The following is a 26,945-nucleotide window of genomic DNA, read 5'->3' on the forward strand; positions in this document are numbered from 1 at the left end:
TCTGGAAGGCTTATATATACACTAGGACTAAAAACCACTTCTGTGTGTCTATTAAGAATGTGGTTTCATATCTGTAAAGTTTAGACATGCTAGACATTCAGCTCAAGTGAAAACAGTGAGTCACTGTTTCTTTGCTGAATCCTGTGAGTCTAGAGCTGGACCATTCAAGGCAAATAAACATATGCTGAGGTTTCTAAAAATGTGAGATTTTAAAAGTAATGTCAAAGTCATCATCTTGATGGGAGGGAAAAAAATCTGAAATCTACTTGGACTACCTTACACTTCTTTTACTGAAATTCAAATTGTTTTTATTTTGCATTACAGGAATTGTAGATGGCAAGGGAGAAAGCACCATAATCTTCTTAGTGATCCAAAGCCTACAAGTCCTAATATCTCAGTTGGAATTTTAGATTTAAAGAGACTTAGGAAGCATGACAAATAAAATGCAATACATGGTCTTTAGCTTGTATTCTGTTTTTTAAAAACGTTTTTAATGCTAAAGACTTAGAAGACTAAGTCTCTGGGAAGTTTGACTATGGATTGATAATAAATGATATTTGGGGATTATTATTTATTTTGCTGGTCATCATAATAGTACTGCCTTTATGTAAAGTAGCTTCTGTATTTTTTGGAAATGCATGCTAAAGTATTTAGGGCTAAAATGCCATGAATTCTAAAATTTATTTTTAAGTGGTTCAGCAAAAAATAATATATGTAAATTTATACACATAAAGTAAATAGGAAAAATGTTAATAATCACTGAAATTAGGTAGGAGTTCTATGGGTGTTCATTGCAGTATTCTTAACACTGTTTTTCTATTTGAAAAACTTTAGAAGTAAAAGTTTAAATTCATATCAAAAACACATATGGCCCTAATAGTTTTATCTACCCTGTCTTGCCATTTTAGACCACAGACTTTTCTCCAGAAGACCTCTCACATCTTCTACCTCTGTAACTTTGCGTATTATGTGCTCTCAACTTTCTCCCTCTAGTCACTTCGCCTCTAGTGAAGGCTAATTTATTCCTTCAGGTCAATCTCAAATGCTACCTCCTCTTTCCTAACCTCTGCCCAACTTGATGCATCTCCCCTTTTCTGACTGCCTATGACACCTTGTACCTCTCATCACACTTATCACATTCCATCCTGCAAGATTAACACTGACTCTGACCTTTACTGAGTGCTTCGCACATGTGAGGCTGTGGTCACATGTTCTCACATGCATTCTCTCCTCTCTTCGTTTCTTTCCTACCCCACCGAGGTAGGAATTGTCACTATCCTCTTTCCACAGGTGAGAAAAGAGGTATGAGAGGTTGGGTGACTTATTCACAGGGTTAGTAAGCAGCAGCGCCAGGCTTCATCCAAACATAGCCCATTTGCATTCAAACTCTTAAGCATTCGTGTGCATGTCATCAGCACGGTGGCCTGATCCTTCCCTAATAACAATTTAAGGGCAGGTAGAGCATATTATGTATTTATTCACTCAACCAATAATCATTAAAAAGCCACTATTATTCAGAAACATCTGCCCTATGTGATGGGGTAAAGTTGTGAACATCAACATTTTAGCAATCAGCAAACTAAAATAGACTGGAATGGGTGAATTTAACTCAAGATGACCATTATATCTGCTACTGTGAGCAAGAATCCCTTAGAAGAAATGGAGTAGCCATCATAGTCAACAAGAGAGTCTGAAATGCAGTACTTGGATGCAATCTCAAAAACGACAGAATGATATCTCTTCATTTCAAGGGCAAACCATTCAATATCACGGTAATCCAAGTCTATGCCCTGAACAGTAACGCTGAAGAAGCGGAAATTGAATGGTTCTATGAAGACCTACAAGACATTCTAGAACACACACCCAAAAAAGATATCCTTTTCATTATAGGGGACTGGAATGCAAAAGTAGGAAGTCAAGAAATACCTAGAGAAACAGGCAAACTTGGCTTTGGAGTACAGAATGAAGCAGGGCAAAGGCTAATAGAGTTCTGCCAAGAGAACAGACTGGTCATAGCAAACACCCTCTTCCAACAACACAAGAGAAGACTCTACACATGGACATAACCAGATAGTCAATACCGAAATCAGATTGATTATATTCTTTGCAGCAAAAGATGAGAAGCTCTATTCAGTCAGCAAAAACAAGACTGGGAGCTGACTGTGGCTCAGATCATGAACTCCTTATTGCCAAATGTAGACTTCAATTGAAGACAGTAGGGAAAACCACTAGACCATTCAGATATGACCTAAATCAAATCTCTTATGACTATACAGTGGAAGTGACAAACAGATTCAAGGGGTTAGATCTGATAGAGTGCCTGAAGGACTATGGATGGAGGTTCATGACACTGTATAGGAGGAAGTGATCAAGACCATCCCCAAGAAAAAGAAATGCAAAAAGGCAAAATGGTTGTTTGAGGAGGCCTTACAGATAGCTGTGAAAAGAAGAGAAGGGAAAGGCAAAGGAGAAAAGGAAAGATCTATCCATTTGAATGCAGAGTCCCAAAGAATAGCAAGGAGAGATAAGAAAGCCCCCTTCAGCGATGAATGCAAACAAATAGAGGGAAACAATAGAATGGGAAAGACTAGAGATCTCTTCAAGAAAATTAGAGATACCAAGGGAATATTTCATGCAAAGATGGGCACAAAAAAGGATAGAAATGGTATGAACCTAACAGAAGCAGAAGATATTAAGAAGAGGTGGCAAGAATACACAGAAGAACTGTACAAAAAAGAGCTTCACGACCCAGATAATCACGATGGTGTGATCCCTCACCTAAAGCCAGACATCCTAGAATGAGAAGTCAAGTGGGCCTTAGGACGCATCACTATGAACAAAGCCAGTGGAAGTGATGGAATTCCTGCTGAACTATTTTAAATCCTAAAAGATGATGCTATAAAAGTGCTGCACTCAATATGACAGCAAATCTGGAAAACGCAGCAGTGGCCACAGGACTGGAAAAGGTTAGTTTTCATTTCAATCCCAAAGAAAGGCAATGCCAAAGAATGCTCAAACTATTGCACAACTGCACCCATCTCACATGCTAGCAAAGTAATGCTAAAAATTCTCCAAGCCAGGCTTTAACAGTACGTGAACTGTGAACTTCCAGATGCTCAAGCTGCATTTAGAAAAGGCAGAGGAACCAGAGATCAAATTGCCAACATTCACGGGATCATAGAAAAAGCAAGAGTTCCAGAAAAACATCTACTTCTGCTTTACTGACTATGTCAAAGCCTTTGACTGTGTGGCTCACAATAAACTGTGGAAAATTCTGAAAGAGATGGGAATACCAGACCATCTGACCTGCTTCCTCAGAAATCTGTATGCAGGTCAAGAAGCAACAGTTAGAACTGGACAGGGAACAACAGACTGGTTCCAAATAGGAAAAGGAGAACGTCAAGGCTGTATATTGTCACCCTGCTTATTTAACTTATATGCAGAGTACATCATGAGAAACGTTGGACTGGAAGAAGCACAAGCTGGAATCAAGATCGGTGGGAGAAATATCAATAACCTCAGATATGCCGATAACACCAGCATTATGGCAGAAAGTGAAGAAGAACTAAAGAGCCTCTTGATGAAAGTGAAAGAGGAGAGTGAAAAAGTTGGCTTAAAACTCAACATTCAGAAAACAAAGATCATAGCATCTGGTCCCATCACTTCATGGTAAACAGATGAGGAAACAGTGGAAACAGTGGCTGACTTTCTTGTCTTGGGCTCCAAAATTACTCCAGACAGTGACTGCAGCCATGAAATTAAGAGACACTTGCTGCTTGAAAGAAAAGTTACGACCAACCTAGACAGCATATTAAAAAGCAGAGACATTACTTTGCCAACAAAGGTCCATCTAGTCAAGGCTATGGTTTTTCCAGTAGTCCTGTACGGATGTGAAAGTTGGACGATAAAGAAAGCTGAGCGCCAAAGAATTGATGCTTTTGAACTGTGGTGTTGGAAAAGACTCTTGAGAGTCCCTTAGACTGCAAGGAGATCCAACCAGTCCATCGTAAGAGAAATCAGTCCTGAATATTCACTGGAAGGACTGATGCTGAAGCTAAAACTCCAATACTTTGGCCACCTGATGCAAAGAACTGACTCATTAGAAAAGACCCTGATGCTGGGAAAGACTGAAGGCAGGAGGAGAAGGGGACAACAGAGGATGAGATGGTTGGAAGGCATCACTGACTCGATGGACATGAGTCTGAGTAAACTCCGGAAGTTGGTGATAGACAGGGAGGCTTGGCGTGCTGCAGTCCATGGGGTCACAAACAGTTGGACACAACTGTGCAACTGAACTGAACTGAAAGTTTTGAGCGAAAAGGACAGTTTTGACTTAAGAAAAAGGAAATCTGGACAAACCATGGACTTTAATCAACCCTGGATATTCACTGGAAAGACTGATGCTGAAGTTCTAATACTCTGGCCACCTGATGTAAAGAGTCAACTCATTGGTAAAGACTCTGAGGCTGGGAAAGATTGAAGGCAAAAAGAGAAAAGAGTGGCAGAGGTTGTGATGGTTAGATAGCATCACCAACTCAGTGGACACGATTTTCAGCAAACTGTAGGAAATATTGAAGGACAGGGAAGCTTGGTGTGCTGCAGTCCTTGGGGTCACAAAGAGTTGCGCACAGCTTAGTGATTGAACAACAATAAAAGGAACGTAAAAATGTTCCTTTTATAATAGAGGAAATAGAATGAGAGGGTTAGTGAAAACTCTGCACCACCATCCCAGTCTGCCTGCAAATCTAAAACTGTTCTACAAAAAGATAAAGTCTATTTTAGAAAAGGAAAAATAGAGTGTGACTATGAGGTCAGTTTTCTTGACTGGCTCATAAACTACCTATAACATCAATTTCAAAGAAAAGTGGTTAGGCCATTCTAGCAAAAGGATCAATATTGTATTGATAACATGTGATTTGGGGAGCAAATCACAACTAGGATCTCCAACTGAATGTGTGGAATGTGTTTTTTAAACCTAATATCATACATGTATATCCTTCTCCTCATACAACACTAACATGCTTCAGGCTCCAGGTTCTCCAGCTTAATTTACAATGTTTTAATGAACATACCCAGGAAGGAATTTACCACATCTCCTACTTCTCTAAGTCAACTCAAGTTCTTAAAGTCTCAGAAAAACCCTAGGAAGTTCCATTTCTTTTTTAAGCATTGGTTTTTGTTTTCTTAAAGAATTGAAGAGTTTCAAGTCCCATGCTATATAGCCAACTCAAATCCAGAACTTTAGGCACCGACACATTAAGATACCCTACCATCCTATGCCTGAAAAAGAGAACTTGGCCTTTCAGATACTGTTCAGAGACGTCTCTCCACTTTAATCAATGACTCTCTTCACTGCATGTGTGATATCAGCTACATTTCCACATATAAAAACCTTCCTATGGGGAGTTAGTCTAATAAGTCACCATGAGTAACAGCATCTCTTTTTAGATCTAACTTTGGAAAGCTACAGATCATCACAGTTACGTAAATATTTAACAGACACTGTTTGACAATATTAACCACAGTAAGAAGTAACGACATTAAGAGTATTTCACCGTGGTACATTTTGGAAGTCTCATAAAAGTACTGCAATATGGGTGGTAAAGATATCATCATCAGGCTGGTTAAGACTCTGCCTTCCACTGCAGGGGGCGCAGGTTCCATCCCTGGTCAAGGATCTAAGATCTGATACACCACATGGTGCAGTCAAAAGAAGTGGCACCATTTTATAAATGAGAAAAATTGAGGCTTACAGTTGAAGTGAGAATTCATGCAAAGACACCACTGCGTGACTCTGTTCCACCGGGGATTCTCCATGGCCTGACTCAAAGCCAACTGTATTACTGCTCTCTTCAGTCAGGAAGCCAGGGCCCCTCGCTGAACTTGTCCACAGTGCTTGCCTCATCTCTGGCGGTGCTCTTTCTGTGCAGGCCACATGTCTGTTCATGCATCGAGTCTCCGGAGGAGAATTACATAAACCGACTCAGCACTAGGGCCCTGCCTCACTCACCCATCCCCTGCCCTGTGTTGACACAATGCCCCTCCCTCTGGCTGTTCCCTAGGCCCAGTGGCCCATGGTCACATAAATGATCCGGAGTTGCAAAGCTTATTATCCATGAGCAAAAGCCACGGAACAAAAACATACCCTGTTCTGGTGCTTGAAAAGTAAAAGTTCCAGACAACTATTTTTCATTGACCTTAAAGTAAAATAAATTAAGTTTTACAACATGGCTGATAACCATAAATAGAAAAGAGAGGGTGTTGTTTTCCCCATGGGTCCTCAGCTAGGCCTCCAACTGGGGGCTATGAACATTCAGGGAATGTGCCACAGGTCTTGGTTTCCATCCAGATTCCAGAAAAAGAGCAAAGGAAAATGAGTTTTACCAGCAATATAGTTTGAGTTCCTCCTACAGGAACCACCCTCTACAAAAGAACACCTAAAACTGGCTTGTGTGCATTCTTCTTTCGATAGCTTTGTTGGCCAAATTGGCCATTCTGTTATTAGAACCTTGGATTCTCTAAGTTGAATGAAAAGCCAAATATTTTTAAAATATCAAATCATTAAAAAAAAAATTCTTCTCTGCTCTCCTGGTACAAAATATAAAGGTTCTGACTTTGCACAGAGAGGGACTGATTCAGAGTTAACCGTTCCTGCCTTGAAAGGAAACCAAAGGCTTCCAGTGCCCCAGGACATCACAGACGTTGCTGAAAGAAGCAGTTTACTGAATAGTACTTCTGTGTCTTCAAAGTTTTAATATGTCTAACAGTGGAAAACTAAAACCATTTGGATCAAAGAGGCTAAAAAAAAAAAAAAAATCAATGCTTCCTTTGTTTTTAACCAGAATAACCAAAACTGAATATAGTTCACCAAAGTATTAAATTTCTGTCTCACTGTAATTTTCCTTCTGTGTCCAACTATACAAGAGACTTTTAAAAAACTAATAAAATGTTCAATCTTACCATCAATAATAATATGCTTTGAATTTTTCAGAAATGAAAGATAGGATTGTGGGTCTCTCCAAACCCTTTCTTGGGTGTCCAATGGCATATATTATAGGCTTGCTCTTCTGCATTCATGAGAAAAGTGACCAGGGAATAGCAGAAGGAACTAAGGGAGGTGCCTGTGTGTGCACGCCAAGCACTGAGCCACAACATATCTGTGGGCGGGGTTAGAGTAGAGGAAGGCAAACAACAAAGTTGGCACTCTTAAAAAGTATCATAGGTGTCTCCCTAAAATTCGACTTGCCCCTCCACTTTTCCACTCTGTTCTTTGCTCCAGGAAGCTGACAATATGCTTCTCAAAGCAATACTGAGGCAAAAGAACAAAGCTGAAAGCATAATCCTCTCGGACTTTAGACTATATTACAAAGCTACAGTAATCAAAACAGCAGAGTACTGGCATAAAAACAGACACCAGGATAAACAAAACAGAATAGTGAGCCCAGAAATAAACCTCACCCCTGCAGCCACTGTTCTACTCTCTAATTTTCTGTTTTTGATTCCACATTTATGTGATACCATAGAGTGTTTGTCTTTCTTTGTCTGACTTATTCTACTTAGCATAATACCCTCAAGGTCCATCCACATTGTCACAAACGGTAGGATTTCCTTCTTACTCAAGGCTGAATACTCCTCCACAGTGTGTATGTATATGTGTGTATGCATGTATACATATATATGTGTATATATGCGTAATCATGTAAAATATCTTCTCATCTTTAGCTATTCATCTGTTGACATACATTTAGATTATTCCATATCTTGGCTACTGTGACAAATACTGCAGTGAACATGGGAATGTAGATATCTCTTCAAGGCCCTGTTTCAATTTCCTTAGGATATATACCTAGAAGTGGGATTGCTGGATCATATGGTAGTTCCGTTTTTAATTTTTTGAGGAAATGTCATACTGTGTTGTACAGTGGCTGCACCAATTTCTATGCCAACCAACAGTGCTCAGGGTTTCCTTTTCTCCACATCCTCACCAGCACCTGCTGGTGCTTGTCTTTTTGATAACAGCCATTCTTACAGATGTGAGGTGATTATGTCACTGTGATTTTGATTTGTATCCCCCTGATCATTAGTGATGGTGATCACGTTTTCTTGTATCTGTTGGCCTTAGACCTTCACCACCTCTAATTCAAAACTGGGAAAGGAAAATTCCAAGCCCGTTTGTTGTCACTCTGCTTATTTAACTTATATGCAGAGTATATCATGTGAAATGCTAGGCTGGATGAAGCACATGCTAGAATCAAGATTGCTGGGAGAAATATCAATAACCTCAGATATGCAGATGACACCACCCTTATGGCAGAAAGTAAAGAACTAAAGAGCCTCCTGATGAAGGTGAAAGAGGAGAGTGAAAAGGACGGCTTAAAACTCTGCATTCAAAAAAATGAAGATCATGGCATCCAGTCCCATCACTTCATGGCAAATAGATGCGGAAACAATGCAAACAGTGAGAGACTTTTTGAGGCTCCAAAATCACTGTGGACGGTGACTGCAGCCATGAAATTAAAAGACGCTTGCTCCTTGAAAGAAAAGCTACGACAAACCTAGACAATGTATTAAAAAGCAGAGACATTACTTTGCCGACTAAGGTCCGTATGGTCACAACGATGGTTTTTCCAATAGTCATGTATGGATGTGAGAGATGGACCATAAAGAAAGCTGAGCGCTGAAAAATTGGTTCTTCTGAACTGTGGTGTTGGAGAAGGCTCCTGAGAGTCCCTTGGACTGCAAGGAGATCAAACCAGTCAATCCTAAAGGAAACCAACCCTGCTATTCATTGGAAGGACTGATGCTGAAGCTCCAGTACTTTGGCCACCTGATATGAAGAGCTAACTCATTAGAAAATACCCTGATGCTGGGAAAGATTGAAGGCAGGAGGAGAAGGGGATGAGAGAGGATGAGATAGTTGATAGCATCAATGGACATGAGTTTGAACAAGCTCTGGGAGATGAAGGACAGGTAAGTGTGTCATGCTGCACTCCATGGGGTCACAAAGAGTCGGACATGACTGAGCAACTGAACAACAAAAACAATACCTCTTACGCAGTCTTCTCTTGCCTCTAGCTCCTTTCCCTTAACTTTCTTACACCATGGTTATTATCCTGATACACCATATATTTATCTGTTTATGGCCATCTCCTCCCATGAGAATGCATGGTCCCAAGCAAGTTCAATCCCTGGGTTAGGAAGATCTCCTGGAGAAGGAAATGGCAACCCACTCCAGTATTCTTGCCTGGAGATTCTCATGGATGGAGGAGCCTGGTGGGCTACAGTCCACGGGGTCGCAAAGAGTCAGACACAAATGAGCAACTTCACTTTATGCCTCTTGTTTGAAAAATGGGTAGTGCACAGTCTGCACTCACTAAATTTTTGTTATAAATGATTTGGTTAGGGAAAAATAAAAAGAACTGCTGGTCTGCTTTCCTAATGACTGCAACTAAATTTCCAGTGACCAAGATTTTCAATGGCCATCTTTAGAGATGCTATGGAAGGAATTCTGTAAATTAAAAGGTGAGTCTACATGAGGATTTTCTAATATAATTATTATAATAATAATTTTTTTAAAATGAATAAACCTAACTGTTTAAACCTGAGTGGCAAAGGTTTTCTGTAAAGCACCAGAATAAGTGACTTTCACTCTGCAAGCCACAGACAGTCACAATTACTCAACTCTGCTGCCGCAGGATGTTAAGAGCCAGAAACAATACATCAGTGAATAAGCACAGCTATGTGCCAATAAAACTTGACTGATAAACACTGAACTATGTATAACTTTCACAGGTCACAAAATATTACTATTCTTTTAATTTTTTTGAAACACTTAAAAAATGTGAAAACCATTCTAGAGTTGTAAACCATATAAAAACAGGCTGCGGACCAAGATTTGACCTCTGCACTATAAGTTTTCCAATTTACATCCTTTCTCAGGGTGGTTTTTGTTTTGTTTTTTTCTACAAATAAAATACAGTCTGGCCCATGAATCTCTTGGATATATAGTCTACAATTAATTAAGCATGGAATAACTACTTTTGTTAAAGAGTAATAAGCTGGATAAACAGTTTATTTAGGTGAATAAACATTACTAATGCACCCTTTCAGGGCTGACTTTCTACATGGATTTTGGTCACTGTCAAATACCAGCTCTGTCACCATCTTTTCCCTTATCTAAGTATTTTCATTTTTCAGCCTGTTTTAGAAATTTCAATCTGCTCTTTCTTCCTTTACAGAGAGGGGAACTATAACCAAATCTTAGGACAGAGGGGAGAGTGGCTTCCCAAGGATTTGAGGCAAGGTGGATTCCAGTACAATGTTTCTTGATTAAGTGTACAATGTGTTGCTCAAACTTTGCTTCCAAGTACTCTCAAACACACTCTGTTGTGTGGGCCCTGGAATGAGAACTATTTAGACTGCAGGTGCTACTAAGCACTCAGGGTCACCTGTCCCCATGAGCCATAAAAATTTACTGAAAATGCCAGGCGGGCAGTAACATAGCCAAAACATGTTATTTCATAACTTAAAGCAGAAGATTTTCAATTCCTCTCATTTATGATAGCCTCATCTCACTTACATAATAGAAATATATGAAAAGAAGGAATTTGAAGAAGCACTCTTCATGCTATCATTCAGAAATGTCGGCCAACACAGGGAAGAAGTGTATTAACATCAAGCATGCCTACTGGACCGTGGACATGCTGTAGAGGATGGGAATACTTCATAATAGCCCTTCGGATGCTCTCAACCCAGTCAAGAAAGAATTCAAGAAGAAAAGTTCCCACCCCCTGCGTTCTCTGAGCATAGCAGACATGGAACAAAACTCATTGATTACATACTCCACTTGCCCTACTCATTGTGCAAGCAGATCTATTGGAATGTGGAGTGCAAATTTTTTTCAGTTTTCTGCAATGCCTCTGGTGCTCTGCTTCTCAAATTTCCCAGTAAATCAAATTCAAACAATCAGGCCAAAGGAAGCCAATGGTTTTCCAACTCCTACTGTAAGCAACACAGCCTACAGACTGACTGTGAAAACCACGGATTAAATTAAGCTTCGCTTGAATTTCAAGATGCCAGAGACGGTCTCCTGAGAAAGCGGACTTGGCTTGAAACCCCGGTGTCTTACACACAGGGTCCAATTCACAGCAAAGACGGCCGTCCACAAAGCCTCCCCGTCTTCCCAGACCTCTCCTCCATTCTTCAAAGCGTGGAATACACACATCAATGAAGTTGAGACATCAAATCACGGAAAGTTGTAAGATAAGCGCCTCCACCTCATCTCATACTCTTCATTGAGTTTCTGAGGGAAATGGCAATGCAGATGAGGCAGGCAGCTTCCAGCAAAAATAATCAGAAGTGAATAAATACACCAAGGAATCACCACTGTAGCTGCCTGGCAATGCCATGGGCATTTAGATCGACACATTCTGTTGGGGAATAACCAGGGCCCCAGGGAATCACCCTCTTCCAGACATCCAGACTGTGATGCTGAAACCAGGTGATGCATGAAGTGATGGTGAGGACACTTCCCCGAACAAGCCTGGCTTCTGCCCGTGTTAGTTTGCTAGGGCTGCCCTAACTAGCCACCACAGCTGGCACAGCTTACACAACAGAGATCTCCAAGTCCAAGATCAAGGTGTCACTATCGACAAAGCTGCTCTGTTCTAAGCCCTCTCTCCTGGCCTTAGACGCTGCCTTTCTGCCATTTCCTGCCCTGGTCTTCTCACTACATGTGTCTGTGTCCAAATTTCCTTGTCTTATAAGAACACCGGTCATAACGAATTAAAGTCCACCTCCATGACCTCATTTTAACTTAACTGCTTCTCTAAAGACCCTATCTCCAAACATACAATCACATTCCAAAGTACTGAGGGTTATGCCTTCAACATAGGAATCTTGCGGGGACACAAGTCAGCCCCTTGCCCTGCTGGAACCACTGCTATGGCAGGGCTCTATTTCCATTCATTCTGACCAGTGCCAGAGGCTTGACAATAAACTAATAACTCAATTCTCACTATTCTGGAAATTAACTAACTTTCTTTATAATGAAAGGATATTACATTCAACAATGTCCCAGTACCACTCTCATTTTTATAACAACAACAAAAAAAACAGTATATAATTTTCACTTCCTTTATAAAATACTTTGTCACACACCAAATACAATCTTAAAGAAAAGTCATTGGCAATGGGTCACACTAAGCCTCAGCTGCTTTTCTTTCTTTCTTTTTTTTTTTTTAAAGCAATTTGCACTGTAACAAAGATCACCACAAGAAAACATCAGGACACTCAGTTGACATTTATCATAATGGAAGGCAAGTGTGAAAAAATACATTCTCACTTATTTCATGTATACCTTTTCATGCAGACATTCGTGTCTTTGCATGAAGAGTTACTTACTGCTGTGTTCTTCTGTGCTGCCAACTCTGGATAGCAAGTGGGTTTAAAAAAATAACACTAAGTGCTGTATACCTAAAACTAATTTAATATTGCTAAGAAAAGTTATACTTCAATAAAACACACATGCACAGACACATACTGAAATCAAGACTTCTATTCAAATGAGGTGTGTGGCCAGGAATATCATGAGTGAAATGTAACATTTAAAAATCCTGTATCTAACTGATTACCAACTGAGCTACCAGCTACCAGCTCACTTGGTAAAGAATCCACCTGCAATGCAGGAGACCCAGGTTTGATCCCTGGGTGGGAAAGATCCCCTGGAGAAGGAAATGAATGGCAACCTACTCCAGTATTCTTGCCTGGAAAATCCCATGGACACAAGAGCCTGTCCACCAAATTTGGTAAACCACAAAATGATTACCAAAGCTCTTTTTAAAAGAAATACCAAAACCAGCATCATTTAAAGGTGTTTAATATCAATTTAAACCTCAACAATTTCTGACCTTATAACTGTTTACGTCCTCCAAATTTAACTATGTTATTTATCAATTCCATAAACATTTACTGAGACTGTACTATTTAGCAGGCACCATTCGAGGTGCTAGAGATATGTCACTAAAGCAGATCCCTGCCCTCATGGAACTGAGTCTGATAAGATACACACATCACTTCCCCTACTGTTCTGCAAATATATTTTCCTTCCCAACTTCCCTGATCAGGACATGGGAATCTGTAGCCTCCTAACTTCCCAAAATAAAACCTTGGAGCTATCTTGTATTTCTCATTCTCCATCACATCCTTCCTGGGGTCTCCAGTGGCCACTTCCAACCTTGTCTCCTCTACCTGCCTTTCTTAATACAGACAATATTACCACCTACAAGCCCTGGCCATCAGCCCTCTGCTCCTCGTCATTCACCACCTACAAGCCCTGGCCATCAGCCCTCTGCTCCTCGTCATTCACCAAATCCTGTTATTCCCACCCCTGGGATCCCTCCCCAGTCACTTCCAACCTCTCCACTCCATCAGCACAGTCCTGGTCATTCTTCTTCTCAACGTATATCACATCCTCTCTAGAAGATGAAACCTCTAAAGCAGGACAAGTGATCTTCTCACCTTTTATCTGCACTGTTACTTGTGTTTGCTCAGAACTTTGGACACACTGTATTAACTCAATGTTTTGTATTCCTGGCCGTCTCCCCACTCGACCATGTGCTCTGAGGACAGGGCTTCTTATTTTCCTTAATTCTCAGTGACGAACATGACAGGCCAGTAGACACTGTGTGCCTCTTGATAGCCACTTATTCATCCAGGCAACAAGTCATTATCAGGCACCCACTCCCCACCAAGCAACTATTCTAGATGATGGGAATATATAAGTGAATGCAAACCCTCAAATCCCTGCCTTTTGCAATTTATATTTAAGCAAATTCCTACCGTACAAATTTATGTTAGAGTGAGGTAGAAAGATAATCATTTAAAATGTAAGTAGGCAATGTGTTATAAAAGAATAAGCTCTACAGGAAAAAAATAAAGAAGGATAAGAGGGATTTGGGGAAGAGGGGCAGGAGGGGCAGGAAAGTTTGCAATATTCAATACCATCAGGGTAGGCAGGTAGGTTTCACTGGACGGTAACATCTGAGCAAAGGTTTACGTAAGAGAGAAAGTTCATCATGTGGGTACCTGGGGGAAAGGATACAGGAAGAAGAAACAGCAAAAGTAAAAGCCCTGAGGCAGACATGTGCTCAGTGTGGTCAAAGGCCAGTGTGGCTGGAGTAGACTTAACCCAGGGGAGAACGTGAGGTGATGAGGTCCAAGAGGGAAGGAGGGGGCTCGTTACGGAGTTGGTCAGGTAATCGGAAGGACTTGTATCTTCTACTGTGAGGACAAAGAAATCATTGCAAGTTCTGAGCAGAGGGGTGCCCTAGAGTGACGTGAGTCTGAACAGGATCACTCTACCGAGAAGAGAGAGAGAGACGAGCACAGAATCAAGGGAAGAAGCGAAGAGGCCCCTGGAATGACTCAGGCAAAACAGCATGGTGGCTCAGGTCAAGGTAGCAATGTGGCTATGTTCCGATGGCTGAGTCAATAAGGTTTCTGATGGACTGGCTGGACCTTGGAAAAGTGTTTCTTTTCCTAAGAATAACAGTTCACTTCACTGAGAGGAACAAAGCCCCAGCTGAGACCCTGCTCCTTACCCCTGACGGCTGTGCACGTCCAGGATTCGTTCCCCCCATGCTCAGGTCTTGCCTCTCCTGTCACCCTTCAAGTGGCAGGGGGGACACAGCGTCACCTGCTCAGAGGGCATCCCCTTTCGGGCACAGACCTGCTCCAAGGCTCTCCACCATCTCCTGGCGTGCTCAGCCCTGTCTCAATGCCTCAAACCTTTCCGTCACCCTTGCCTCTGCCCTCCATCGCCCTCCCTGGCCCCCTGCAGTGCTCTGAGCCTCAGGCCCTTGCTGCCCCCTCAGGTTCCCTGCAGGTCCCATCTCCTCTAGGACTTCTCCCCAGGATGGTATGGCTCATGTTGGTTTCTACCTCCTCAGGGTTCCTGTGGTCTTTAGCGCTTGTACCAACCATCCACATCACACTGGCCCATCTAAACTGTGTGCTCTGAGAAGGCAAGAGCCACGCCACAAGCTTCTCAGGCCCCCCCATCACCTACTCTACAGGAAGCAATAACACTTGCTGACAAAGACCATCACAGGGGAAAATCCAAGAGGACGATGTTCGAATTATTTTAAGTGTACTGTTAACATCTGAAAAGTGGGAAGAGTCAGGAAAATCCAGATGCATATCTTTTCTCAAAATATGACAAGATCACTGGAAGATCAGGCAACACCGGCCCTTGTTCCTGAATAGCTGAGTGAAAGCAGAGACATTACTTTGCCAACAAAGGTCCATCTAGTCAAGGCTATGGTTTTTCCAGTGGTCATGTATGGATGCGAGAGTTGGACTGTGAAGAAAGCTGAGCGCCGAAGAATTGATACTTTTGAACTGCGGTGTTGGAGAAGACTCTTGAGAGTCCCTTGGACTGCAAGAAGATCCAACCAGTCCATTCTGAAGGAGATTGGTCCTGGGTGTTCTTTGGAAGGAATGATGCTAAAGCTGAAACTCCAGTACTTTGGCCACCTCATGCGAAGAGCTGACTCACTGGAAAAGACTCTGGTGCTGGGAGGGATTGGGGGCAGGAGGAGAAGGGGACGACCGAGGATGAGATGGCTGGATGGCATCACCGACTCGATGGACGGGAGTCTGAGTGAACTCTGGGAGTTGGTGATGAACAGGGAGGCCTGGCGTGCTGCGATTCATGGGGTCACAAAGAGTCGGACACGACTGAGTGAATTTAACTGAACTGTGCCCTTTTTTCCCCCTTTAAGCTCCAGTTCACTTGCTTACTTTTCTGTCAGGTCCTGGTAGGCATGTGAGTTTCCAATCCCCATACCAGGCACTGGTTACCCTGAATTTTTAAAATATCACATTCTTTTGGGAACTGAATATTAACTGAAGGTAGTATTGGTTTTTCTCACTCATGATATACAGTGACAAACATGTTTAGACTTTTCTATATTTTAAAAAAATTACATTAATTCTATACATACACCAATACATACACATATGTACTTTGTATTAACCTTCTAACATTATAATTTCTATACTCTGGTTCAAATACCTTCCAATATAGGGGGGAGGGTATAATTCTTGTGGTAACTAAGAGTAAGAGGGTCAGATGTCAATACAGAAGCTGTACAGAAAGAAAGGAAGACAAGTTAAATAATACTGATGAGCTATTTATCAAATCATTTCAGGGGAAAAAAGTTACTAAAATTATTGTGGAAACTAGAAAAATTTCCATGGTTTTATAGATTTTTAAAAATAAAAACATCAAGGATAAGAGACTGAAATATGTACAGTTAAGGGATGTTAACAATGGATTTGTTCTCCACACCACAACTGCCTACATGCTAAAGAAAAATTGTTATCTTTCTATTATTAAATTTCAGCATCCAAACTAAGACCACAGGAGGCGAAGTGAAAGTCGCTCAGTCATGTCCACTCTTTGTGATCCCATGGGATTCTCCAGGCCAGAATACTAGAATGGGTAACCTTTCCCTTCTCCAGGGATCTTCCCAACCCAAGGATCAAAGCCAGCTCTCCCATATTGCAGGAGGATTCTTTACCAGCTGAGCCACAAGGGAAGCCTAAGAATACTGGAGTGGGTAGCCTATCCCTTCTCCGGGGTAAGTCACACCATAAAGAAATGGATACAAAGGTTTCCAGAGCACCTTACCAACAGCAGAAGAGTCAGCAGTTACTGTTACTGGAAGAGTTTAGGGGAGTCACCTCCTTTGACCTATGACTCCTTTCTGGGGGATTTTAATTAAGGGGAAAGCGAAATCTAGACACAGAAGTCAGAAGTTACTTAACAGGCACCCTGGCTTTATCTGTGCATCAGTCATTACTTCTAGTCCAAACAGGCAGGCCTTTCTTAGCAAACAGCCCTCCTGATTAGCAATCAGATTTTGGAGACTTCCACGGCCACCTCCAACCTTGTGGTCTGAAAAGCAAATACAATTCAGTCCAAAGCTCATATTTAAAGCAAACAAACTGAGCATAAGAGTACACTTTCAGACACACTTCAGCACGATGGGATTCTTTGTCCTTCAAATCACATTTGGTAAATATCTTTCTCTTTTTTCATTCTCAACTCAATGTTTTAACTAAAAAGCTTTCAAGGGAACGTTCGCTGGCTTAGCATATACTTTACCACTCTGCCCATAAAAATCACCTATCTCTTCTGCATGTAAAGAGGCAAGAAAAGGGGGGAAACTTACAGTGTTTTTAAAAACATTCAGTAAGGTTTTATAAACTGTATTAAAAATATTATGAATGGTTATGGTCATGATCATACACTGCCCAGCTAGCTCTTTATTCTTGTTTAAAAGGAAAGAAAATGAATAAGCGAAAATGGCTAGAAAACTCAAATAATACAGAAAAGAAAGAAAAGTTTTTCAGTGTAATAACAGTACATATTTTTCCATGGGGAACAAGATGTAAGTACCATTAAAACATTTATACAAAAGGAAATGGTATTCACATGATTTGGAAAAGATTTTTTTCATTTTATATAGATAAATGCACATATGTATATGTGTGTGTATATATATATATATAAATGATATAATTCCAAATTGGCACACATATAGAGCTCCTCCATTCTTTACAAATTACAAATAAGCTATGAGATTAAAACTTGTACAAATATCTTGGCCCAGAGTTAACAAAACCTATATGAAATTGCTGGTGATTTTAAATTTTGAAATATGTTACCAAATTGCCCTCCAGGGGCATCTACTTTATAAGATAATTCAGTCTCAAATAGCAGTCCCTTTTCTGCATATAATGTAAGTATTACAACTGACCTGCTTTGTCTCAAACCACATCACGGAACTGCCAGACAATCAACCCATCACAGCACAAGTCACGCTCTTCTAGACAACACAGATTCTACAAACGAAACCAGAAGCATCATGCATCAAAGCTGGAGGCTGGCAATCACAGCTTCGCGAAGAGTGCCGCGCAGCTGACCTTCTATTTTTTTCTCCATTCTTTGTCTAAGACACAACTGCAGGAACGGGCGGGTAGGGGTAGAGGGATTACCATCTCCTAGGTGTTTATCCTAGTGCACACGGGATGCTGTGACGAAACACCACAGACTGGGTGGCTTACAGAAGACAGAAATGTATTCTTTCTCACAGTTCTGGAGGCTGGATGTCCAGCTCGAGGCGCCAGCACAGCCACCATCTGGTGAGGGCCCTCTTCCCAATTCACTGCTGGAGTTCCCGCGGTGTTCTCAAATGGTAGAAGGAGCCAGGATGTCTCTGGAGCCTCTTTTATATGGCAGTAATCAGGGCTCCAGCCTCATGACTTAAGCACCTCCCAAAGCCACCACCTCCTCATACCATCATCTTTGGAGGTTAGGATTTTACCATGTGAATTTGGGGAGGGGACACATTTATCGGGACTTCCCCAGTGACTCAGTGGTAAAAGAATCCGTCTGCAGTGCTAGAGACTCAGGTTCAACTGCTGGGTCTGAAAGATCCCTGGAGCAGAATATGGCAACCCACTCCAGCATTCTTGCCAGGAAAATTCCATGGATAGAGGAGCCTGGCAGGCTGAAGTCCATGGAGACCAGAGCGGTACTCAACTGTGAATACTAGCAGATGGAAACACTGGAAGTCTGAAACCATCATAGAGTTGAACACCTTGATCCCTCCTCATGGTCAAATGCCACGGGGCATCCATGGCAGACACTGCCAAGAAGCCCGAAGCTCCCCAGACAAGAAGTGCAGAGTCAGGGTCAGGGATAGTCGGGGAGCGCCAGGGAAGTCCAGGATGACATTCTTCCTTCCTTCCTTCTCTAAGTAAGCTGCTTGGGAGTGTCTGATTCCCTCAGCAACCAGATACCTCCAGGTAGCTGACAGCAGGTTGACCGAGTATGTGGCTAGGCCACATATCTCGGCTGTAAAATCATGGACAGACCTCCAAACAGTTGTGCATTTTTATTTCTGCCTCTGAGGGTCTGATTAGGTATTTTCCTCAGGTAAAAAGCCTTGAAAAACCCCCATCCACTGACAACCTCCTACCTACTTATTTATCAAAAATAACAAAATGCCACTTCTCCAGATTAACCTACATCCATGTACTCTCTACTTGGAAATTCCAAAACATCCTACTCATATAGAACTTTGGGCCTTTATTACCTCATTAGTTATAATAATGATGAAAGATATACAAAGAGAGACACATAAGAGTTTTGTACAGACCAACCACTTTGTAAGCTGTGCAAAGCTTTTTACTTATACAGGTATATCACGAAATTTGAGAAACAAGTTCAGATTCAAATTTAAATCAGTAGCTGGGAGACCTGGATAAAACCATTCGATCTCTCAGCTCCAGAACATCTTCATCTGTAAAACAGGTAACACTGTCTCTCTCGTAGGATGCTTGTGAGGATTCTCCCCACCCCATCCAGTCCCACCAAGAGCTGAGAAAGTGCTTAAGTCCTCAGCGCACTAGACAAGCTCAATAAAGTGTTAGCTCTCCCACAAGGGCTTGTATTCTGGCTCTCTCTCCCCTAGGATACTTCATTTTGTTCCTTCCAGCAACTACCAAAGTTGACTTTCTTAATACTGTTAACAAGTTCATTTGGAATTTAACTGAATTGCACTGAACCAAGTAAAATTAATTCAGCATCTCTTAGCACTCACAAATTAATGCCTCCCTCAAGATCAGTGGTCATTTTTCATCCAACTTTACAATCATCGAGGGCCTAAAGTCACGGTTGGAACTCCAGACTTTCTATTTCTGAGATAAGGCTCTGGTAAAGCCACTAACTGCCTCTTACCTGCCCAGGCACCGCCACTGTCATACTTGAACCGGACACCAGAAAAGAGCCACAGCACTCACAAACTATTTACAACCTAAAGTCATCAAGAAAACCACTAAGACACCAAGCATGGACTGGTTACAAAGACTCTAAATTTTGTCCTCAAAGGGCCTCAGCAGCATGAAGAATACAAGAAAAACTGTTTCCTTCAATTCTTAAAAAGAACACACTAGCGAACTATATGGAGAAGACAATGGCACCCCACTCCAGTATTCTTGCCTGGAAAATCCTATGGACAGAGGAAGCTGGAAGGCTGCAGTCCATGGGGTCGCTGAGGGTTGGACAAGACTGAGTGGCTTCACTTTCACTTTTTACTTTCATGCACTGGAGAAGGAAATGGCAACCCACTCCAGTGTTCTTGCCTGGAGAATCCCAGGGACAGGGGAGCCTGGTGGGCTGCCGTCTATGGGGTCGCACAGAGTCGGACACGACTGAAGTGACTTAGCAGCAGCAAACTATATACAGCAATTTCCTAATGAAAGCTAGACTGATGTTGATATTTGTTTTCAAAATAAATTACTGTCTTGGACACTGTCTATGCAAAAACATCCAATAAACTTATTTTTGTTCATAAATGAAGATCAATTCTTTTTGAACAGTAATAATCAATTCGGAAACTTGAGAAGTTCTAAACAGTTACCATATCATGTATATAGGTCATATTCAGACAGTATCATCAGATTAAATGTTTCCTTCATTATAGATCATTACGGGACTGAGAAACCACTGCTTGTTCTTATATCAGTAATTATACTAAAATAAACAAAAACTGACTACATGTCACCGGAGTACAGTACCTTTGAAGGCCTTTAAAGGAAACCTAGTACCTTACAGGTTTTTTAAAGACACGCAAAAAATCAAAAGATGCAACATTCCAAACTCAATTAATATGTACCTTTACCATAAACATCCTCATTAGAGGTTTCACAGGAACGTGGTTTCTCCTAATGAAAGCCAGTTCCAGACATGCTCTTCATTCTTGCACCAGCCTCACCAAATGTGACCACATTGACCTGATTTTGGCTTTATCTGCAACCATATTATTATAAATAAGCAGGAACCTTCACAAGTGTAATGGCACCACAACTCCAACGGCAGCAGCTCAGTCCCTTCAAACCTCTAACTTCAGACTGCATAAGGCTCCGTTCAAACTAAAGGGCAATTCAGAAGTTACCTTCACTTAGCCCTACTGTGTTTCAGTTCCCTAAGAAAAGCAAAACCAACAAGGCCATAGCCTACTAGAACATTATACTACACTCCTCAGAGGGTCATTCATCCTTCTGTGAATAGGTCACAAGGATTTTTTAAAAGGACACCAAAGAGAAAGAAAACACTGAAAGGAGTGACCAGGTTAAAAAATTCGTGATACCCTAGAGAAATAAACAAAAGCTTACCTATTGTTTTTTTCTCTTAAATGAAAATAAAGAGTAATTCCATGTTGCTCCGTGGATGTCCTTTTATGAAGTGACCTTATCTACCAAAGGACTGCAAGGAAAGCAAAGGGGCCAGGTAACAAACACGTAAGCTCCACACAGGTGGAAATGAGAAGATTACAAAGAAAGAGCAGGAAGCAGATAAGCCATCCTGGAGAACTGAGCCCTCCGGAAAACAGGAGGCAGGGCTTGACCTACTAATGGAATTGCAGAAAACATGTTCTAAATCTAATCGTGTGATTTTAAAATCTGATTAAAATCCAATAACAGATGTCTGCTTTTAGCTATATGACAGGGAGGAGAAATGTCTCTGAATCTCACAAAGACAAAATTAATATTTTTTCACATTAAAAATAAAAGTCAAAATTGTAACTTTACTAGAAAACAAAATAAAATGGCCAACTAGAATCCAAACATCACAATAAAGCACTTTTTTCATTTTCTGATCTTTATGCATTCACAATTTTTACAAAGTCATAACTAAAGAAGAGATAAAAATTTGCAGTCCTTATGTTTCTAATATAATTAATGTCTTCACAGCAAGCAGTCTATTGAGAACCATACCAACAAAAGGCAAAAACAGCACAATCAAGGATAAAAGTGTAGGCTACAGTCATCGGGTCACGAAGACTCAGACACGACTGAGCAACTTCACTTTCACTTTTCACTTTCATGCACTGGAGAAGGAAATGGCAACCCACTCCAGTGTTCTTGCCTGGAGAATCCCAGGGACGGGGGAGCCTGGTGGACTGCACAGAGTCAGACACTACTGAAGTGACTTAGCAGCAGCAGCAGCAGCACTTCATATTACAAAAAAGGCCCAATTTGCATACAGCGTAAAACAATACTACAATCCCCAAACCCAAGACATTTCAATCGACAGTTTTAATTTAGCAAAATAATCATTTTATAAATTTTATCTTTCTTTGTGTAAAGACTCAATTCATATAATCATTAATGAAAACACTTTAAATTCTTGAAATAATATACCAAACATGTAAATCCTTCAGTCAGTAATCATTGGTAATGATTAAGACAGATGTAATCCTACCTGCCTCCTGAGAGAAACCTGTATGCAGGTCATTAAGCAACAGTTAGAACCAGACATAGAACAATGGGCTGGTTCAAAATTGGGAAAGAAGTACATCAAGGCTGTATATTGTCACCCTGCTTATTTAACTTATATGCAGAGTACATGTTGCCAAATGCCAGGCTGGATGAATCATAAGCTGAAATCAAGAATGCCAGCAGAAATATCAACAATCTTGGATATACAGATGATACCACTCTAAAGGCAGAAAGTGAAGAGGAACTAAAGAGCCTCTTGATGAAGGTGAAATAGGAGAGTAAAAAAGCTGAGTAAAAACTCAACATTCAAAACACTAGGATCATGGCATCTGGTCCCATCACTTCATGGTAAATAGATGGGGAAACAATGGAAATAGTGACAGGTTTTATATTTTTCAGTTCCAAAATCATTGTGGATGGTGTTGACTGCAGGCACGAAGTTAAAAGACACTTGCTACTTGGAAGAAAAGCTATGACAGACCTAAACAGTGTATTTAAAAGCAGAGACATTACTTTGCCAACAGAGGTTCGTAGAGTCAAAGCTATGATTTTTCCAGTAGTCATGTATGGATGTGAGAGTCGGACCAAAAAAGAAGGCTAAGCGCCAAAGAATTGACGCTTTTGAATTGTGGTGTTGGAGACTCCTCTGGACAGCAAGGAGATCAAAACAGTCAATCCGAAAGGAAATCAACCCTGAATATTCACTAGAAGGACTGATGCAGAAGCTTCAATACTCTGGCCACCTGATGCGAAGAGCTGACTCATTGGAAAAGACCCTGATGCTGGGAAAGATTGAGGGCAGGAGGAGAAAGGAGTGGCAGAAGATGAGATGCTTGGATGGCATCACTGACTCAAAGAACATGGATTTGAGCAAGCTCTGGGAGATAGTGAAGGACAAGGAAGCCTGGCGTGCTGCAGCCCATGGGGTCATAAAGAGTTGGACATGACCTAGTGACTCAATAACAACAACAGGGCAAAGAGTATGGAAACTCCACTTTCTGCTCAGCTTTTCTGAAACCTATAACAGCTTCCTCTAAACACAGACTATTAATTTTTTTTTAACTCAAATAAGGTCAATTATAAAAACACAAAGTAATAATCATAAAGCCCAACCTTGAGAAGAGGAAACAAATCAGTAAAGTTCACGATGCATTTGGAATTCTGCTTACACCAGAAAGCCAATTTATGTTTTTGGTGAGAAGAGCAGCTGTTCCCCTCTGGTGTTCAATTCTGGACAACTTTTTGATAACCTCTCATTTGGCTGCTCCCGAAACAATTGTGTTTACAGTAAATACCAAGATTCTACTACTGGTGAAACTCTGAAATTATCTGCCTTATCTGCAATTAACTATAGGCTCTGGAAAGCCTCCCTTTCTTTCAGACTCAAAAAAGCAAGTAATTGAATTAAATATAGTTCTAAATATGTGCCTGTTCCTCCTCTGTGAAATAACAGCTCTCTCTGCTAGTCTCTTTCCAAGCCAGCAGAATAATAAGAATAATAATAATTCTGCATCTCTTTGACTCCCACAGAATTTTGCTCTTACCTCTGGTGACACACTTTGACTCTGTGGGTCAGCTAGCCTAACGCTGATCTGATCTGGCCTATCATTGCATGCCCCTGAGGACAGGGGCTGAGCCACGGTCACTTCATGCAAAGACTTCACACTGAAAGGTATGGCAAATCAGGATGTTTGGGGATATAAGTGATCAACCCCTAATTCAAACTACCTAGCTAACCTTCTGGGAGAGTGAAACTGGAGTTGCTGGCTTTGGGGGCTGCGGGTCTGGGGCCACCCATGGTGGGTGTAAGGTGGGTGTCTCTGTTCATGTGGCCCCCCAGCCCCATTCCGTTTCCACCATCAGCCTACTCTGATCTCCTCTATGTTGACTTCATTCTCAGAAAGGGTCTTCCTACGTGGTAGCAAAGAGGGTCACTAGCAGCTCCAGCTTAAGAAACCCACAGATAGGAAAAAGCTCTCTGCAACAGTTTCATAATTCCATACCTCCACAACGGATCCTTGTGACCCTGACTAGCCAAGTTGATGCCACATGCCCATGACAGAGGCAATGGAGTCATCGCCTCCTCTAACTACATGGGCTGAGAACAAAGCAAGGGTGACTGATGGCTCAGGGGAAATCCAGACGATTTATTGAAAGGAGGAAAGAGATGCTGGGTGGGCAAAGCCAACAGACACTCACTACTTCACAGGCTCTGAAGACCACTGACTCATCCCCTTCTGCTTATTACGTGTAATTCCCTTCTACTTATTATGTGTAACCACTGAACACTGAATACAAAGTGTTTTCAGTGTCTGTCCCTGTATGATAGTCTTTCTCAGAATGAATTCTTTCCCACCTTACTGCCACGTGTGAGGCGGGTTACGCACTTTCCTTCTCCTGCTTCACAGCAAGGCTATGTTGCATTTAGTTACATTCCTACTGTTTTCAGGACATTTCTTCTCCTTTGTCCTGGGTATCTTAACACCAAGTGCACACATTGTTGAAAAGGAGTGTGTTGCTAGCTTTTGTTTGGAGAGAGATTTAAGAGTAGGTAAAAATTTGCCAAGCAAACCAAAGGAACACACACAGAAGTACCCTGCCTCCCTCAAAATGTGGCAGGTCTCCACAATCCTCTCTTCCTAGTGTGGAAACACACATGAGGCCAAGTCTCTGAGAGTCTCAGGACAAGTCCAGGCTTTCTCCCCAAAATAAAGCCAAGATCAAGCAGTAATTATGGGTGATCTGGTTGTGGTTTGTTGTACATCTGCTAAGCTTAAGACCTTTCTCTCTTCTCTGTGAGAGAGAGGATGAGACAGAGGAGAAGGGAAAAGAAAAGAAAGAAAGGAGGATAACTATACACCGTATACAGAAGTTTGCCAGGCTTTATGCCATTTGTACGATGGCCAGGAATCCCTCAAATAACTGGGAATGATTATTTAGGATTGTCTCAAAAACACTCCATGAAATAACAAAAACCACCTTCCCCATGTGACCCAATCCACTTTACCCAGCCTCTCTGATCTTATACGAACCTGATCTTGCTTAAGTTATCGTCTGTCTCAGACTTTCACAGGAGCTTTCTTTTATGGATTTTCCATCCAGCAAACGTTTCTGTTCCCCGGCTGGGCAGATCCAACCACAGCATGCTTGGCTACGGACGGCAGCAGCTCACCCACAGCAGCTCCAACCTGGAGGGGGCGAAGGCCAGAATCCATTAGAGGAATTCACAGTCACAAACACTCTCTCTCTCTCAGGACTGTATGTCTGGCAGGAGAACCCCCAGCATCGTCCAAATGTTTAAAATCATTAATGAACAGAGACAACAGTTTACAAGGTCTCCTAAAGATACCTTACAAGTTTGGGTTATTCTGATGGGGAGGATTGAAGTGTTTAATTATTACTAAAAAGGTTTGGCCAAAAGCTTATGCTCTGTTTGTGGAAAATTTAAAAGCCAGATGTTTTAATTAACCACAGAAAACACAAGCTACAACTAAAATTTCATGCATACACTGATCTGCCCTGTGGAAAACCACAGGAATGTTCTGGCAAGGCTCGGACTGAATTCTTGGGACACAGAGGGCTGGGATCATTCCCCTTAGGAACCCGAACAGAAAATTAACTTGCTCAATATGTTTTAAAAAAGTAAAATGAAACCCAGATTTAATCTCAATCAAATACAAAAGCATTTCAGGACTTCAAAGGGCACCACCAAAAGACACACAAGGGAAAGGTCACAAAAAATTCCAGTGTGGTTCAGAATTTAGAATGTATTTTCAATGCAAAGTGACTAGTATAGCAGAAAAGTTCACAGGCTAAATAACCCAAAGGAGAAACTAATCATCTTTCATTTCCTAATAGAGGAAAATGATATATGAAAACCAGTATTCAAGTGAATCATAAATATTTTCAAATGTATAATATGTTCAGGCAAAAGGAATCACTTAACTACCCTGCTTCAGGCTAAACCTGCAGCCTGGCCCATACCAGCTACTATGCTTCAGCTTGAAGAATCAAAGCATCAAGAAAAACTGCTAAAATAACTTAGGCTGACTGAATTCAGAAACAGAAAAATGAGGGAATCTTATAAGAGCAATTAGTGAACAATTAAGAACAGATTAAAAAGTCTTTGTTCAGTTCAGTTCAGTCACTCAGTCGTGTCCGACTCTTTGCGACCCCATGAATCGCAGCACGCCAGGCCTCCCTGTCCATCACCAACTCCCGGAGTTCACTCAGACTCGCGTCCATCGAGTCAGTGATGCCATCCAGCCATCTCATCCTCGGTCGTCCCCTTCTCCTGCCCCCAATCCCTCCCAGCATCAGAGTCTTTTCCAATGAGTCAGCTCTTCGCATGAGGTGGCCAAAGTACTGGAGCTTCAGCTTCAAAATCATTCTTTCCAAAGAAATCCCAGGGCTGATCTTCTTCAGAATGGACTGGTTGGATCTCCTTGCAGTCCAAGGGACTCTCAAGAGTCTTCTCCAACACCACAGTTCAAACGCATCAATTCTTCGGCGCTCAGCTTTCTTCCCAGTCCAACTCTCACATCCATACATGACCACAGGAAAAACCATAGCCTTGACAAGACGGACCTTAT

The 26,945-nt window shown here is 41.5% G+C and overlaps 1 protein-coding gene across 6 annotated transcripts in view; it reads right to left on the reverse strand.

Annotated features, from left to right (window-relative positions):
* The window catches only part of APBB2 (amyloid beta precursor protein binding family B member 2), a 376,132-nt gene that overhangs the window by 268,181 nt on the left and 81,006 nt on the right, over positions 1-26,945 (reverse strand). For all 6 annotated transcript variants that reach the window (XM_040238101.1, XM_040238100.1, XM_040238096.1 and 3 more), the window contains exon 2: positions 25,386-25,541. The gene's annotated coding sequence lies outside the window, so the exon portion shown is untranslated. The remainder of the gene's footprint in view (positions 1-25,385; positions 25,542-26,945) is intronic.

Source organism: Oryx dammah, unplaced genomic scaffold (genome assembly GCF_014754425.2).
Source record: "Oryx dammah isolate SB20612 unplaced genomic scaffold, SCBI_Odam_1.1 HiC_scaffold_3, whole genome shotgun sequence".
In the NCBI taxonomy this organism is placed as follows: Eukaryota; Metazoa; Chordata; class Mammalia; order Artiodactyla; family Bovidae; genus Oryx; species Oryx dammah.